We start from the raw sequence: 17,426 nt of genomic DNA on the forward strand, positions 1-17,426 counted from the left end.
CTTGATATTTGTCAACTTGTAATAATATCTGATGTAAAATAATTATGGATCAAGGAACTTAAGATGCAAGGGCTCCCCGCATGCATATCCCATTTAAGAGATGGATCCGTGCAGGTAAAGCAGCATTAAATTATTAATATGGATCGGCAGCCATGTACTTATTACTATGATTCCAAAATTTGCGATGAAACTAATACAGTACTGTATAGTGGAATGCTAAGTACGCAACTTATTTGATGGAATACTCCCTTTCCATAACAAGTTTAAGATCTTTTTGTAGATAAAAATTTAGAAAATAAAATTAAATTTTTATTTATAAAAGAATAAAATAATAAATCACGAGACGAAAGCCAAAGGTGAGTCTCGTAGGTGGACGTATCGAACCGAAATAAGATCTCATATTAACATCTTGATACACTCATTTACCGGAGAGGGAGGTTTATTAGGTATATTATACGTAAAAAGTCGTTATTCTATAAGTCAACTTTTTTCGACGCAAAGTTCTCGAATCCGATTGAATCTACGATCAATGAAGAATTGGTTTACGTTATGGAAGAAAGACTTGTATATGTGATTTATATTAATTTATTTTAACTTGTGAACCCAAAAAATTTTAACTAATCTAATTAGGGACGAAGAGAGATTAATTATCTTGTTTTTTTTATCAAATTAAAAAAAATAAATGAAATGTACATATATTATATTATTGAAAACAATTTAAGCAATATATCACTATAAAATACACATAATATATCTTAGTACATATATTTCTGATTTTTAGATATATATAATTTCTTCTACTAAATTCTGTTAACTTAGATCATTAGATAAAAGAAAATAGTTTTTTTGCATTTTGAAATGGAAGAATTACTAGTAACAATATATATATACTTGACCGTAAAGTGGGATGAATTTTGCATCGTGGAAGTTCATGTATATTTAATAATACATTATTTGATTTTTCAAATAATATGTTATTGAAAAAAAATTATAAAAGCATACCCTCTCTGTTCCCCAACATCTTTTATCTTGGGATCGATGCGGCACTCAGCATGCATTTTATGTCTTTTATATAATATAATTTGATAAATTATCTTAGTTTTTTTCTTTTCTAAATAAATATATGATGCAAAAATTCTTATGAATAAAAAATTTAAAGAAACTTAGGGTTACAAACTGTCACGTTTCAAAGTATTGGGTCTGATTTGCTAATGAGTCAAAGTCTAGGATTACCAAGTGCAATATACTCTATTATTATTAATAATTTCTGCAAAATTATTTTAAAATTTATAATATTAATCACAAGAAGATATAATCATAAATATCATGGTCCGGAAATTTGATCAAATAACAGTGTTATTTTATATTATTTTTGAAGTAAATATTCATTTCATTATTCATTCATATACTATATTATTCTTGAAAAACTGTAACAAATGAACCCTTATTTTTTTTTGAAAAACAAAAGGATAGATTATATAGATAACAAGAGTCCATGAACATAGCAAAATAGACATGCGAGCTAAACAGACACCAACAAAATAAGCCTAGCAATCATTAGCCTACAAACCTGCAGACAAAAGATATAACCTTCCATTAGATCTTCAAACTCATCCAACAGCTACTCCATCACTTCTATAATTTCCACCCTATCATCCTTCACGATAGCCTCCTAACCGTCCTGAGCGTCATCTTCCACAACCGGAGCCTGATCATCATCTCCATCTTCTACAACTGGTCTACGATCAGCGTCGTGCACAGCCACGAATCTCTACTCGGAGGAACCCAAACCCATGTCCAAACTCCAGAGCTCAAAGATCCTTCCAAACGGCTGAGCCATGATCACCGTAACCTTAAAATTACGAGCACGCCTGCCAAATACTCAACCAAAGCATTTGCATTGTGGTCGCACAAGGAGATCTCCATGTCAAAGTTTGGGTCTGCTCTGCGTTGGTTCAGCTGCTGCACAATGTACTGGTGGTCTGGATGAACACCCTCCAGAGAGGAGTTTCTCCACTCCCAAAACGATTCAAAATGATCTGACTCATGTATGAAGTACTCCCAATCTTCCACAAAAGCGCATTTGCAACCCTCCATCATAGCGTGATACTCGTTAACTCTTCGGTTTTGAATTTCAAGAGAACCTGAGAGCATGCACAAAATCTTGCCCTTGCTATTGCGAACAAAAGCGCAAATGCCGATGACGTTACCATTTCGAAGGGTTTCTCAAAGAAACGACGGTGAACATTAATTTTAATCATGCCTCTACGAGTCATGATCCATCTGGGGAGAGCTTCAACTGCTTCAACCTCAGCCATGAAAAGAGGAATCTGAAAGAAAGAGTTAAAGAGATGAGAGAAACAGTGTACTGAATGACAATAGAGCGGTGTAATTTATAGTGCAACGAGGAAACATTTAGGTGGCATAAGCACAATGATCAAGAAACTAAAGCAGCTGCGGCCAGTGCTGTTGGAGGGCTTTACAACTTCCTATGCCATCTACTGAGAATACACTCGATGAGGGCACAATACAAAATGCAAAAGCTACACAGCTTTTTACCTCTCTCCATGAACCCAAAAGTGGTTTAATTTTTGGACTTGACTCCTTTTTTGGCCAAAAAATCTGCTTTGTAATCAAGCTCGCTTGGAATAAATTTTACCTTAATATTTTGAAGCCTCAAGAAATCACTTAGCTCGCTATTATCTATGTCTTGAGGAAGAGAAGATAGCTCGCTTGCAACAAATATTACGTCAATCCGTAAAAATAGTTAACTGGTACTTGCTCCAATCAGACCTTTCAAAAGCCTTTCCTACAAAAAAAAGCCTCACATTCTGCTTCGAAAGGACTAGCTGCTTGAATAGGACCATAAAAACTACAAATTTCTTATCCTGAATCATTAAATATTAAGCCTCTGATCCCAGCCTGGAGGATGTTTGATTTATTCTGGCAGGAACTGATGTGCTTAAAATATTATTTTAAATTAATCGCAAGCGCACGATCACCGTTTTAATATTTAAGATTCGTCCACAGGGATTAAGATTATTTTCGCTGACCTTTAAATCTAACCTAGGCGAATTAGAACGATAAAATTTGTGAAAGCGGGTTTTCTCTAAATTAAATCTAAGAATTCCAAATTAGCTGAGCTAATTAATTACCACTTATCAAATCTTTAACTAATTGATTATTCTAAATCATCTTGAAAACGTATAAACTAAACTAAATTAAACAAAATCTAAGAAAATCTTGACACGATCTATTTGTATTTGAAAATGAAGCTAGCCAAAACCATTTACTCAAATCCATTAATCCAATTCGGCACCACGTTACTTGGTAACTAGTTAACAGATTTAAAACAAGTTAGCAAAACAAACTAATATTAAATTCAGCCATTTAACACTCGGTAATCTCAGAACATATGAACAAAAACCAGTAAAAACGCAGCACTACTCGGTTTTCGACTGGAAAACAGAAACTAATACTTTGCGACTAAGAACAGGACAGTAAAATGAAAAGCACAAATCAGCGACTCAAAATATACTCGACTCAGCTACACTCGAAACAAGGAAACAAGATGAAATACACATGAACTCGGAAAAGAGAAAACTACAAAACCTATCCAATTACAGAACTCCCACTAGCGACAAATCGGAACTCGGCAAAATGCAATGAACAGGAAAGACTCATGGACTCGGTGAAAGATTCAGTGCATAAAACTAACAACTACGACTCGATGAAAACCGAGCAGGCGAGTCTAAACAAACCAGAACATAACGCAGCAAAAGGACCCAATAAACAGACTTCAGAAACAATACTGACTAAAACCCAAGATCGAACAACAGCAATCAAACTCGCCGAAACAAACTCAGTACAACTCGTGAGCTCGGTGGAAACTCGGTGAGTAAACAGCCAAGAATCAGAACCCAGGAGAAACTATAACAAACTACGAACCCAGACTCGAAGAGAACTCAACGAAACCACTCGAAACTCTGCAATCAAAACAAAGGAAACGACTCGGACAAACGCAACTCAGTACTAACTCGATTTAAAAAAACGCAGCAAAAGAAACTTGAATGAAGAACAGACTCGCTACTAGACTCGACCGACTCAGTGCACAACTCAGAACCGCCGAAATCAAGCAAACAGGGGAAGGGGTTTGTTGTTCTGGGTTTAAAAACATGAAACAAAATAAGATTAATATTTGGGTTTGGAGAGGGGATTTTGCATTTGAAGAAATAAAACAGAGCACATTTATAAGGGTAAAACCTTGTCATAAATTTTATTCCACTTGTCCCAGAATTCAGCAGATTGACAGAGATATTAAGAAATGGGTGCAAAGTCCTCATTTGCTCGGATTCTGCGGAGGTGGTAAGTTTTCTGCTTAGAATAAAATTCGAAAGTGTTGAAAGTGGAATAGTCCCCTCTGATATTTTACAAGTCCTCAGGTGTGTAGAGATTAAAGCAATAAGTAGAAAATTTAATTCTGAAGCTGATGGGTTAGCAAAGGATGGGATAAATAAGGCCCATTTAGTTGAGAGTTGGATTGGTGGTACAGTGTAACTATCTATTGGGCTGGTTCTGGATGGGCTGCACTAGTCTGTGGAATTCAAATTCAAACTTGAGTTGACAATCCTGTCACTCGGTTTAGAGTTACTATGAACTTCTTGCATTATCAAAGCAAGACTATAATCTCATTGGCCTGGAATTTGCATGCATCAATGCCCGTGCGTATTGATCAGATAAAAAGATCCTAGGAAAAACAAATGGACAAGCTAGCATTGATAGTCCCTGTATACTATTTCCAGTATATATATAATCTCTACACCCTCAGCTGTGTTCATCTCTCCGGTTTAAAACTCTCTCCTTTTTCAAGTAAGCTACATGGATCCAAGCTGGGAACCTGCGAAGCGAGGCTTTGTGAAGGTAAATGTCCATGCTTCAACTATCAATGAGGCTCTGCAGAATGGTAATGTGAATGGAATTGGCATCCTAGCAAGAGACCACAGAGTCACTTACCTCTGGGGAATCATGGGTCCAATGAGAGGGGTGGGATTTCTGGAGTTGCAGCTTTGGGCTGTTCACAAGGCTATGGTTACGGCCTATAGGAAGAAGATTCCGAGAGTGATAATCGAAACCGACAACGTGCATGCTTACGAGATCCTCCTTGATCAAGACGCTGATATGATTGAAGAAGAGGGTCTTGATGAAGTTGTTAGGCAAATCAACAATCTCAGCAGGACCTATAATCATCTGAAACAAGATGATGGTTCCAGATGGGATTGTGAGTTAAAATCGGTGCATGCATCCAGGAACAGAGCAGCTCTTTGCATGGCACAATATGGGATGGAACACTGCAGCTCCTTGGTGGATGTTCCAGTGCCTTTTGAAGAACTACAGGAGCTCTTGGAGATGGACATGGGCTTCGGTCCAAATGCTGAGTTTTTGGAAGTACAGCCGAATTTTGGTGAAGGTGAGATTATGGATGCCCCTCCTACTATCGAATTGTCGTCAGGGGATGATGAAGATTCAGAGGACAATGAATTTGATCCTTAAAGATGTTTGAGAGTTGGTCGTTATTTTGGGAGATGATAGTAGTCTGTGGTCTTTCTAGGGTCTCATGCAGGATGGTCTGTAACACCTGCAGTCTTGTTTTCTATCTGTTTTCTTTTTGTCTGCTTGCTGTCGTTAGTTTCTGTGTTGGTGTGGAACTCCTTCAAGCCTGGCTAGCTTGTTTGTAAAGCCGGCTTGTGCCTTTTTTATTGCTTTTGCTATGGCTTATCAAAAAAAAAAATTTATAACTAAAGAATTAGGGTTTAGGGGTAGAGTGGCTCCATCTTGACCATCCATGTGCCTTGAGTGTTGGGAGAATTGTGGCCATCCATGTGTCCTTTACTTGCCAACCCTTTTTCTTCTTTTTCTTGCATTTTCTCTTCCTTCTTTATTTATCTACAATTTCCTGAAATAAAATAAATAAGCGATTAATACTACGAAAATAAACAAAAAATAGGCACTTAAATATGCAAAAATATGGACTAATCAGGAACCATCAACAAAGCCTACATATTTCAAACCACATAAGAATAACTCCTTGAACTGAATCCCCTCAGATTCTGAAATAGCTCCTACAGGGTTATGCTTCCATCATTTGACTGATTTATTGTGAGTTAGGTTTTGAGCCTAGCATCATTCTAAGGCATGAGACTTGGCAAGACACAATAAAAACTCTATAGAGGAATTCTTTGTGTCCAAAATATGTTGGTTTCTAACCAGCCAAATTGTCCACATAGCCGCACTGACAGCTATTCTCCATGCAGATCTTAGACTCTTTGTAGGAAAAATTCCGGAAGTTTTCCAGAGAATTGACAACTACTCTGGGTCACAGTGCATGAAGGAAACTTGCCACCATGCAAAGATGTCTTGCCATAGCTTCTTAGACTCGCAACATTAAAAAAAGAGGTGCTCACTAGTTTCCACATCCACTTTACATAGCACACACCACACTAGATCCTTAGAAATTATTCCTCTTGCAAGCAGAAAAGAGTTGGTGGGGATGATGTTCAAGTGGACCTTCCAAAGAAACATCTTTATTTTGTGGAAAATTTTAAGCCTCCAAATAAACTGCCATGAAACTTCTTCCCCTGGACCTTGAAAGAGTTCTGTGGCTCTTTTCACTACATATAACTGCTTAGTGACTGACCAAGAGAGTGAATCTGATCCTTCAGAAAGCTTTGACTGAGTGATAAGAGACTCCATACGTTCAACTTCTTCCAGCTCTTAAGTTCTCAAAGGACGACACCAGAAACTTAAAAGTTTTAAAGATTTTCCTTGACAAGTTTTGAAAAATTCCTGGACTGTGGTCTGTTTCAAAGCTCATAAGATATACAAACGCTTAAACTTATCCTTGAGAGTCATATTTAACACCTAGACATCTTCCCAAAAGAATACATTTTTAGGCACTTTTCAATGTCCAAGAAAAAGTTTCTTTACTGATCTTATTGCGAAAAGCTGGTATATTAGAAACTGAAAGAATTTCATGCATACTATCTGCTAGACTACCTGAAAAAGTGCAATCACTAAGACCACAATGCTTGGATAAGTTATACTTTCCTCTAACCCATTAATTCCAGCTAAGACTGACTTTACCAGAGTAAGTCTGCCCGCCTGATTCATAGAATCTGCCTTCCACTTTGCATATATGCTCTTAATTCTTGTTACTAAGGGATCCCAAAATACTCTTCTTTTTGAAGAGATAACTATGGGCATTCCTAGATAGCACATTGGCCAATTATATATGCCACATTTGAGCACTTTTTCCATATCATCAATATCAACCTCAAGACTAGTCAAAGTAAAAATGATGCTCTTTGCAAAATTGATCTTAAGGCCTGACTGACATTTGGGGACATAATAATGACAATGCGCCCTCCTTTTCTCAGCTTAAGAACCTAATTGTAGGAGGTTGTAATAAGATTAACAGTGTGATCTGATAAGTGGATTTAATATCCACTTGGAAGCCTTCGTTTTAACTTAAATCGATGATCTGGCCTCAAACTTTTGATATTTTTGATATGTTTTAGTTTGTATTGTGTAGGTTTCCTAGAGGGAGGATGGAGAGAAGATTCATAGCTACAAGTTAAAAAAAAGGGCAAAGCAATCGGACAAACGAGGCGAAAGTTATGAGCCGCGGACGCATCGGAGCAGCGCGGGGCTGCCCAAGTGAGGCGCCCCCCCCCCCCCACTTGTGAGGCGCCCGCCCCACGCTTGACGGGAGAAAAAGCCCAAATCGCCCGTTTTTTATCCGTTTGAAGGCCTGTTTGCTGGAGAACTTAAAGAAAGCCATGGGGAACCAAAAACATAACCTAGAAACATCCTAAGGAGCACGTGACGGCTACAGAGAAGATCGAGGATCGAGTTTCATTGTTTTTACTTTTGTAATTCTTCGAAGTAGGCGTCACTTTGGATGCTCGTTTCGGATTTGTTTCGCAACTCTTGTTCTAATACTTTGATATTGTTTAGACTATTCAGTACCATGTTTACTCTCATTCCCATGATGATGAGAAGTTCGATTATGAACTAATCGTTATCATGGGATTCTAGCGGATTTATATATGGATTTCAGTAGTTGATTTGCCTTAATTATTTGTGTGATGAATGTTGATTTCTTCGTATTGGTTGTGCTTATTCTTCTTGACTGCGTAGCTAACATCTAAGCTGTGTGTTAATCTTTATTGAAGCAAAAGTGGATATATTGATTTAGAACTTGACATGCGAACATAGGTTTATGTATTTGATATACATGAATTGTGGTGTGATTTTAACCATCTTGTATCGCCCTATGTAATCTTGATAGATAATTTGCTCTTCAACTATTTTGTTTTCAAATCTTATAGACATATAGGGTCTAAGCATAATTGTTGTCTATTCGACTTGTATCTTAATTGTGGATTTGGAATAGTATGGTATACGTATATCAAAAGATAGCGTGTATCAGTTTCGTGTTATCTGATTAGTTATCGATCATCACATATCGATAAAGGCATAGCTCTGAATGAAGTAGATAATGAAGTTAGAATCCCATGTTTTAATTCACATAAGTAATTCGTTTTAATCACTTAGTTTATAATTCGATTTTAATTAGTAAGTTAGATAAAAACAACCAAATTGTTACTTGTCCGAGCATTGAATAATAGCCATACATTGCTGCATAAGTGCATATTTCTGAATACACCAGTCTCTGTGGGAACGAACTAAATTATATTCTACACTACTTGTGACCACGTACGCTTGCATGATTTTTTGGGAACAAGTTTTTAGCGCCGCAGCCGGGGACTCGGTGTTATATTGTAGTTTATGTGCTTGTCATCAGTGGTCGTTAAAGTTCACTAACTTAGATTCTTTTCTCAGTTTAGTTCTTTTGTGTGTGTTTCAGGTACTTGAGTGACGTGTATGTGAACACGTTCTCAGGCTCGTAAGGAAGCATTGGCAAAAGCAGAAACGATAATGAGTACTACAATGGGTGATCAACCACCAGCAGTCAATGATACTAAGGCTCTTAAGGCTTTCTCTGAGCCGAAAATCAATGACATTCAGTCGAGCATTGTCAGGCCAGCAATCGCGGCCAACACTTTCAAAATCAAACCGAGCACTATTCAGATGGTTATAAACTCAGTGCAGTTCGGGGGTTCTCCGACAGAGGATCCTAATATGCATATTCGGGATTTCATCGAGATCTGTGATACTTTCAAGTTCAATGGTGTTACTGAAAATGCCATAAAGTTGAGGCTGTTCCCATTTTCTCTGAGGGATAAAGCGAAGGGATGGTTACATTCTCATCCTGCGGGATCTATTACGACATGGGAGGATCTGGCTCAGAAATTTCTTACTAAGTTCTTCCCTATGGCCAAAACAACTGCAATCAGGAATGCTATCACTCAATTTTCTCAGCAGTTTGGTGAAACTCTTTGTGAAGCTTGGGAACGCTACAAAGAGATGCTTCGAAAGTGCCCACATCATGGGATGCCTGATTGGATGGTGATTAATTGTTTCTATAATGGCTTGGGACCTCAATCGAGGCCGATTCTCGATGCAGCATCAGGTGGAGCTCTATGGGCTAAGAGCTATGATGAGGCTTATGAGTTGATCGAGATGATGGCTGCGAATGAATATCAGAATCCTACTCAGCGTCTTCATCAGGGCAAAGCAGCAGGAATTCTAGATGTTGATGCTACTTCAGCCATAGCTGCTCAGCTTAAAGCTCTTACTATGAAGGTGGATTCTTTGGCAAACTTGGGAATTCAACAGCCGCCTGCATTATGTGAGCTTTGTGCGGGTACACATTCTACTGATCATTATGCTATATCTAGAGAGTCAGCTCAGTTTGTGAGCAATTTTCAGAGATCTCAGCAGCCAGCTCCTGCTACTTATCATCCGAACAATCGAAATCATCCAACCTTCAGCTGGAGCAACAATCAGAATTATATGCAACAACCGCAACAATCCTTTCAATAGCACAGTTTGCACCGAAGCAGCAATTCCATCCACCGGGATTCCAGCAACAAAATCACGGGGTGGCTGGACAGTCTTCCAACGAAAGATCTGAATTGTAAGAATTGAGGTTAATGTTTAAAAGCCAAGCGGTGTTAATCAAAAATTTGGAGAATCAGACAGGTCAAATCGCTGATGCGTTGCTTAACAGACCACAAGGAACTCTTCCTAGTGATACCGAGGCCAATCCGGGCAAGAAGGAAATGAAAGAACATGTACAAGCAATCACTTTGAGGTCTGGAAAGGTTACGAAGGAGCAAGAGTCAGCAGCAGAGCGGAACAAAGAAAAGAGCAAACAGCAGGACGAAACACACGTGCGCTCCTTTGAGTCAAAAAGTGGAAAAACTGTTGTTGGGGTTGATCAGAATAAAAGCAATGTGGAAGCAAGCAAGGATTCAACTGAAAAATTTGCTCTGAAGCATAATAAGGGGGTCAAGCACGTATATCCACATCCTCCATATCCTAAAAGACTTCAGAAGCATAAGCTCGACAAGCAATTCGCCAAATTTCTAGCGGTTTTCAAGAAATTGCATATCAACATACCTAACAGATGCCGAGCTATGCTAAATTCATGAAGGGTATTCTTTCTCGTAAACTCAAGCTTGGGGAGTTGGAGACTGTAGCTTTGATAGAAGAGTGCAGTGCGGTGTTGCAATAGAATTGCCTCATAAACTTAAAGACCCAGGAAGTTTCACAATACCATGCACTATTGGCAAGTTATCTTTCGACAAGTGCTTGTGTGACTTGGGAGCTAGTATCAATCTGATGCCATTGTCTGTCTTCAAGAAACTTGGTCTGCCGGAGCCGAAACCTACAAACATGTCCTTACAACTGGCTGATCGGTCCATCGCTTATCCACGATGTATAGTGGAAGATGTTTTGGTAAAGGTGGTTAAGCTCATCTTCCCAACTGATTTTTTCATTCTAGACTTTGAGGAGGATAACAAGATTCCTATTATCTTGGGAAGGTCGTTCTTAGCTACAGGCCAAACTTTGAACGATGTGCAAAAAGGAGAGCTTACAATGAGAGTTCAAGATCAGAGTGTCACTTTTAGAGTGTTCAACGCAATGAAATTCCCAACAGACGAAGAAGAATGCTTTAAGGTGGAGCCACTAGAAGTTGTAGGAAATTCTGAGATTGGGCAACAGCTAAGGCCAGGTACCTTAAAGAGAGTCTTAACAGGGGATTCTGATTTCGAAGATGAACGAGTAGCAGAGCTTAAAACTTCTCAAGAGCATCTTAAACCATCTATTGAAGAAGCTCCCAAACTCGAACTCAAACTACCACCGGATCTCTTAAGTGATGTGCAGTTTAGAAGGTTGTCACGGTGAATAGATGACATGCATGACATTCACCGCCGTTTTGCAAAGGATTTGACTTAGGCTCATGGGAGTGCTTTCCGAGCCTTTGGGGTTGGAGTTGATTGGCCAGTGTTTGGAGATGGCATGGCATATTCACCACCTGATCCTCCACCCGAGGAGGGTGATCCTCCCAACTTCTAGGTACATTCTATCCTTGTTATCGCCTTCAATGGGGACATTGAATATTTTAAGTTTGGGGGTGGTAATCTAATGATTATTAGTAGTAGTGTGTGTTCATATAGATTGCATGATGCATATAGTTAGTATTATCTCATATTGTTTGCATATTAGTACGCGTTTTTTTATATATATGCTTCTGTTTAGTATGTTTACATGTAGTTGCATTTGCATGAATCTTGAAGTTGTTTTCCAAGTTGATTTCCTATGATGAGTTTATGTGCATAATTTCTTGGCTAGTAGTCTTGATCATATATGATGCCTTGTTACTTGGAAACTGCTTGTGTGAAAATTGTAATTACACTTATGCTCTAGAGATAAGACTTAGACTAACTTATTTCTCACGTCCTTGCGTTGAGTCGGGCGTAGAGTTTGGATTATTCCCTTTTTGAATGCAGAGTTTGTAAATCTTAAGTTTGGGGGAGTTAAGGGATGAATATGCCTTTCGAAAAAAAGAAGAAAAAAAGAGAATAAAAATTATCAGGTACTCCTTTGAGATCAATGGGTAGAATGCAATGTCATGTGAAGGGGATGATCCATGTACTTGTGCTGGTATAAAGTGCAAATGTATTAGAATAAGCAAAGTCTTGGTGACTTTTCACAACCTTTGATTACTGGAGAATTACTTGATTAAAAAAAAGAATAATATATTAGCGAAGTCGAATGGCGGTCGTGACTCACTAACACTGAGAAGCGTCCCAACCTTAGACTTAGCAAGAAAAAAAAGAAAAAAAAGAGTTGAAAAGTAGGAGAGGCATAAAATTCTTTTGGTGACCGTAAATTGTAGTTGACTCTTTAGTAAAGAAGTGTTTAAGCCCTATTCTTACTAACGGCTCATAGTAAGGACTCTGTTGAAGTTTGATAGTCTTTGTTTTGTTTCACTAGAGAGCATGCTAGCACACACGATGCACTTCACACTTGTAGTGGAAGAGAACATGGATAATATGTGAAAGAGATGAATGTCGAGAATGTTGCATATTTTGAGGATTATATGTTAACACGGATTACACTTCATGATTCGATTAGATGTAGGCATATAGTTGCATTCATGCATTGCATTAATATTATTTGTGTGTGTGTGTCTATGCTTAAGGACAAGCATCAGTTTAAGTTTGGCAATGTGATAAGTGGATTTTATATCCACTTGGAAGCCTTCGTTTTGACTTAAATCAATGATCTGGCCTCAAGCTTTTGATGTTTTTGATATGTTTTAGTGTTGTGTTGTGTAGGTTTCCTAGAAGGAGGATGGAGAGGAGATTCATATCCACAAGTTAAAAAAAAGGGCGAAGCAATCGGACGAACAAGGCGAAAGTTATGAGCCGCGGACGCATCGGAGCAGCGCGGGGCTGCTCAAGTGAGGCGCCCGCCCCACGCTTGACGGGAGAAAAAGCCCAAATCGCCCGTTTTTGATCCGTTTGAAGGCCCATTTGCTGGTGAACTTAAAGAAAGGCATGGGGAACCAAAAACATAACCTAGAAACATTCTAAGGAGCACGTGACGGCTACGGAGAAGATCGAGGATCGAGTTTCATTGTTTTTACTTTTGTAATTCTTCTAAGTAGGCGTAATTTTGGATGCTCGTTTCGGATTTGTTTCGCAACTCTTGTTCTATTACTTTGATATTGTTTAGACTATTCAGTACCATGTTTACTCTTATTCCCATGATGATGAGAAGTTTGATTATGAACTAATCGTTATCGTATTTATATATGGATTTCAGTAGTTGATTTGCCTTAATTATTTGTGTGATGAATGTTGATTTCTTCGTATTGGTTATGCTTATTCTTCTTGGATGCGTAGCTAACATTTAAGTTGTGTGTTAATCTTTATTGAAGCGAAAGTGGATATATTGATTTAGAACTTGCCATGCGAACATAGGTTTATGTATTCGATATACATGAATTGTGGTGTGATTTTAACCATCTTGCATCGCCCTATGTAATCTTGATAGATAACTTTCTCTTCAACTATTATGTTTTCAAATCTTATACACATATAAGGTCTAAGCATAATTGGTGTCTATTCGACTTCTATCTTAATTGTGGATTTGGAATAGTATGGTATACGTATATCGAAAGATAGCGTGTATCAGTTTCGTGTTATCTAATTAGTTATCGACCATCACATATCGATAAAGGCATAGCTCTGAATGAAGTAGATAATGATGTTAGAATCCCATGTTTTAATTCACATAAGTAATTCGTTTTAATCACTTAGTTTATAATTTGATTTTAATTAGTAAGTTGGATACAAACAACCAAAATTGTTACTTGTACGAGCATTGAATAATAGCCATACATTGCTGCATAAGTGCATATTTCTGAATACACTAGTCTCTGTGGGAACGAACTGAATTATATTCTATACTACTTGTGACCATGTACGCTTGCGTGATTTTGTGCGAACATGATCCCACCTGCCATATTGCATAGTTCACTCGCCTTTGAAGTTTTTACTGGAAGAGCTTTCGAAGTACATGTGAAGGCCATGATTTCTCATAGTCCAAACAAAAAATACAAATTTTTTTTGATGAAAACATCTGTATGCGAGAGGACCCCGACAATAACAGAGGAAATTTTTATAATCCTATTAATATTACAGTTCAAGTTCGGTCACAGGACACCAGGATATGTCCATTGGTTGAAATGTATCCAACAGGGTTAAAGAAGTTTTCTTCTGTTGTTGCTAGACAATGGCCAGTGATACCATAGTTAGTCGTTGTTGCCATATTAATACGCATGGATTGCATCATATAATAGATTGTATATGCAGATATAAGAATCTCTTTATGAGAATGATGCACATCAAATTTTCAACAAATATTTGGTTAAATTTGCTTAGTCTAGGCAGCTGTGTCCAAAATATGTTATTGTTGTTTCAGCAGGCATTATCTACTCGTACTCACCTTCCCTAACAAATATCGTATTACTCCTTATTTCTTCATCAAATTTTAAATTGTTCTCATATTTAGTGAGATTGTGTGCTCGTATGTATCATTTTAAGTACATTGTTTTGTTCATAGTATAAAGATTTCGGATGTATTGTTCTATTTAGATTCCAAAGTTTGCCCGTATAATATGAATTGATGTTTTCACATATAGTTTCTATTATTTATAAAGTGACATAAAATGTTTTGAATGCTTTTTTCGAAGAGAATGTGCACGACCCTCAGAGATAAATCATGGAGCAGATTTGAAAAAAAAAGGAGAAGAAACATCAAGAAGAATGTGATTTATAGGGAAAGAAACAAAAAGTATTGATTGATGAAAATATACAACATTGGAAAATTTTCTATTTGTTTTGCTGAAGTTTAGTATAAATTACATGTTTAAAGCAGTGTTGTAAAAAGCGGAAATCAGACTTAATCGGTGAAGTCACGGAACAAGGATTAATCGGAGATTTATTGAATTGATCGGAGATTAATCGGATAGATCGGTGATTAATCAGAGATTTAATCAGTTCGGCGAGTTACGGAACAGAGATTAATCGGTGATTAATCGTGATTAATCAGCGACTTTTAGAACAGAGGTTTAAAGTGTTAGATCTTTGTTTGCGAAGTGAATATGAGCCCACACATGAATTTTTTAAAGTAACTAAACACTTTTAAGATTACATCTGCATGTGTGTTTTATATTGTTAACTAAAGTAGTCCTAAAAATATATGATATAATCTTTTCAATTGCGCGGAGCTCGTTTTTTCACCTAGTTACTTCCTCTATTTTGAAATATAAGTCGCTTGACTTTTTGGCACACACTTCTAAGTCTTTTGACCGAATATTAAAAACATTATTTTTGAAATTTTCTTTTTTTGAATAAAAATATATGATGAACATTATAATTCAGAAAAAGAATTTTTAAAAAATAATGATTTTAACTATCCGGTCAAAGAAGTGTGTGCCAAAAAGTCAAGCGACCTATATTACAAGTACACGATCTTAACTAACCATAAGAACAATATTATAAGTTTCAATTATATACTTATATATAATAAGTGTAAGGGAGATAATTTGGTCGCATGGTCCAAAACTTATTATCCGTTGGATCGTGTATTGAACAAATAAGCATCTTTAGAACAAAATTAACTTATGTTCTATAAGACAATTTTTTTTTTTTTTTTTTTTGCTAGTTGATTACACACGCACACGTGGGGAGTCGAACTCCTGACCTCCCGCAAGAGGGTACAAGAGTTCTACCACCACACCAACACCTTGTTGGCATGTTCTATAAGACAATTGATATCTACTTGCAAGTATGTTTATAATTCCTTTTCTAAATCCAATACAAATTCTGTTTTTCATGTGTTCGTGATTTTTTTAATCCAAAATAAATACTTCCTACCGATTTTATTTGTATAATCATATAAATCGCACCGTCACAATTTTTATATAATATATATTAAAATTAATAAGCCGGATTTATGTGAGGAACGAATACAAAAACTTTTCTTTATCCAAAACAGATTCTACCTTCTTATTGCATGTTTATGAATCCTTTTCTTAATTCAAAACAAATTATATTTATCAATTGGGAAAATAGATTTTTTTGTCACTCAACTTATTGTGTTTTTAGAAACTTACCACCCAACTAATTTTTTTTCCCTTTTACTCACTAATGTTAGGTTTGGTTTTATTTTTAGCCATCAGCTTAGGTTCGGATTTGATTACTAGCATTATGATAATTTTTTGTAGCATTATTTATACATAATAATAGTATGTAATATTTTGATGATGTGTCGTATGTTTATTCATTTATATATAGCAACAATAATATAAAATGAGCCAATGAAAAATTAAAATCTGGAAAAATCGTAATTAGATTTCAAAAAATTTAATAAATCATGAATATTAAATCAATGACTTCAAACAATTCACCCCCTCTCATAAGATAAAGTGTATTTGAGTGATATGATGAATCATCTTTCGCTATTAGAGTTTCAATCTACTAGCTCAGTCTAAGATCTCTCCCGAATTTATCTTCAAATATTTTAATAACTTTATCTTATTACAATTTTCAAGATAAATAAACAGAGAGGAAAACTTAATATAATGCATCATTTTATGTTAATTACTCCCTTCGTCCCTCTCATTTGTTTATAGCTTCGTCCCTCTCATTAATTTATAATTTTTTCTACTGCTTAGCACGTATTTAAGACTCTTATAAAACATAGTTTCATAACTAATTTTTGTGATGTTTTTTTTGCGTGTAAAAATTTAAACGCTGAATTTTCATTCGGAAGAAAAAGATAAATTATTTATGTAACTACATCTTTTAAAATCCATAAAAATATTATATATGAAGATACAAACATATATCAAATCATCAAAACATTACAGACTAACACTCTATTTTAACAATGCTACACAGAAAATGTAATGCTAATAATCAAATCCGAACCTAACTTCAGTGACAAAAAAAAAAGCTGAACCTAACATTAGTGAGTGAAATTTAAAAAAAATATAGTTGGGTGGTTAGTTTCTAAAGACGCAATAAGTTTAGTGACAAATTTTTTTTATCATAATGCTAGTTTCAAATCCGAACCTAAGCTGGTGGCTAATACAAAATCCAAACCTAACATTAGTGAGTAAAAGGAAAAAAAATTTAGTTAAGTGGTAAGTTTCTAAAAGTACAATAAGTTGAGTGGCAAAAAAAATCTATTTTCCCTTATCAATTTTAATCTAGAACCATATTATTTTTTAGAAAAATATTTAAATCACATTATAATAATTCTAATATTAAATATATTTATAATTATAATCTAATAGAAGTTTTGCGTCACATATTCTACACAAAATATATCAAAATTTGATAAAAAAAATTCAATACTTTGGCATGATTATGAGAAAAACG

At 36.2% G+C, this 17,426-nt stretch overlaps 1 non-coding gene across 1 annotated transcript; it reads right to left on the reverse strand.

The window, feature by feature from the left end:
• Nucleotides 1-9,408: 9,408 nt before the first annotated feature.
• LOC135150922 (small nucleolar RNA R71) lies at nucleotides 9,409-9,515 on the reverse strand. Its single transcript, XR_010289383.1, has one exon. It is a non-coding gene; the product is annotated as a small nucleolar RNA R71 (small nucleolar RNA).
• Between the last annotated feature and the right edge of the window lie 7,911 nt (nucleotides 9,516-17,426).

Source organism: Daucus carota, chromosome 2 (assembly GCF_001625215.2).
Source record: "Daucus carota subsp. sativus chromosome 2, DH1 v3.0, whole genome shotgun sequence".
NCBI classification, from domain to species: Eukaryota; Viridiplantae; Streptophyta; class Magnoliopsida; order Apiales; family Apiaceae; genus Daucus; species Daucus carota.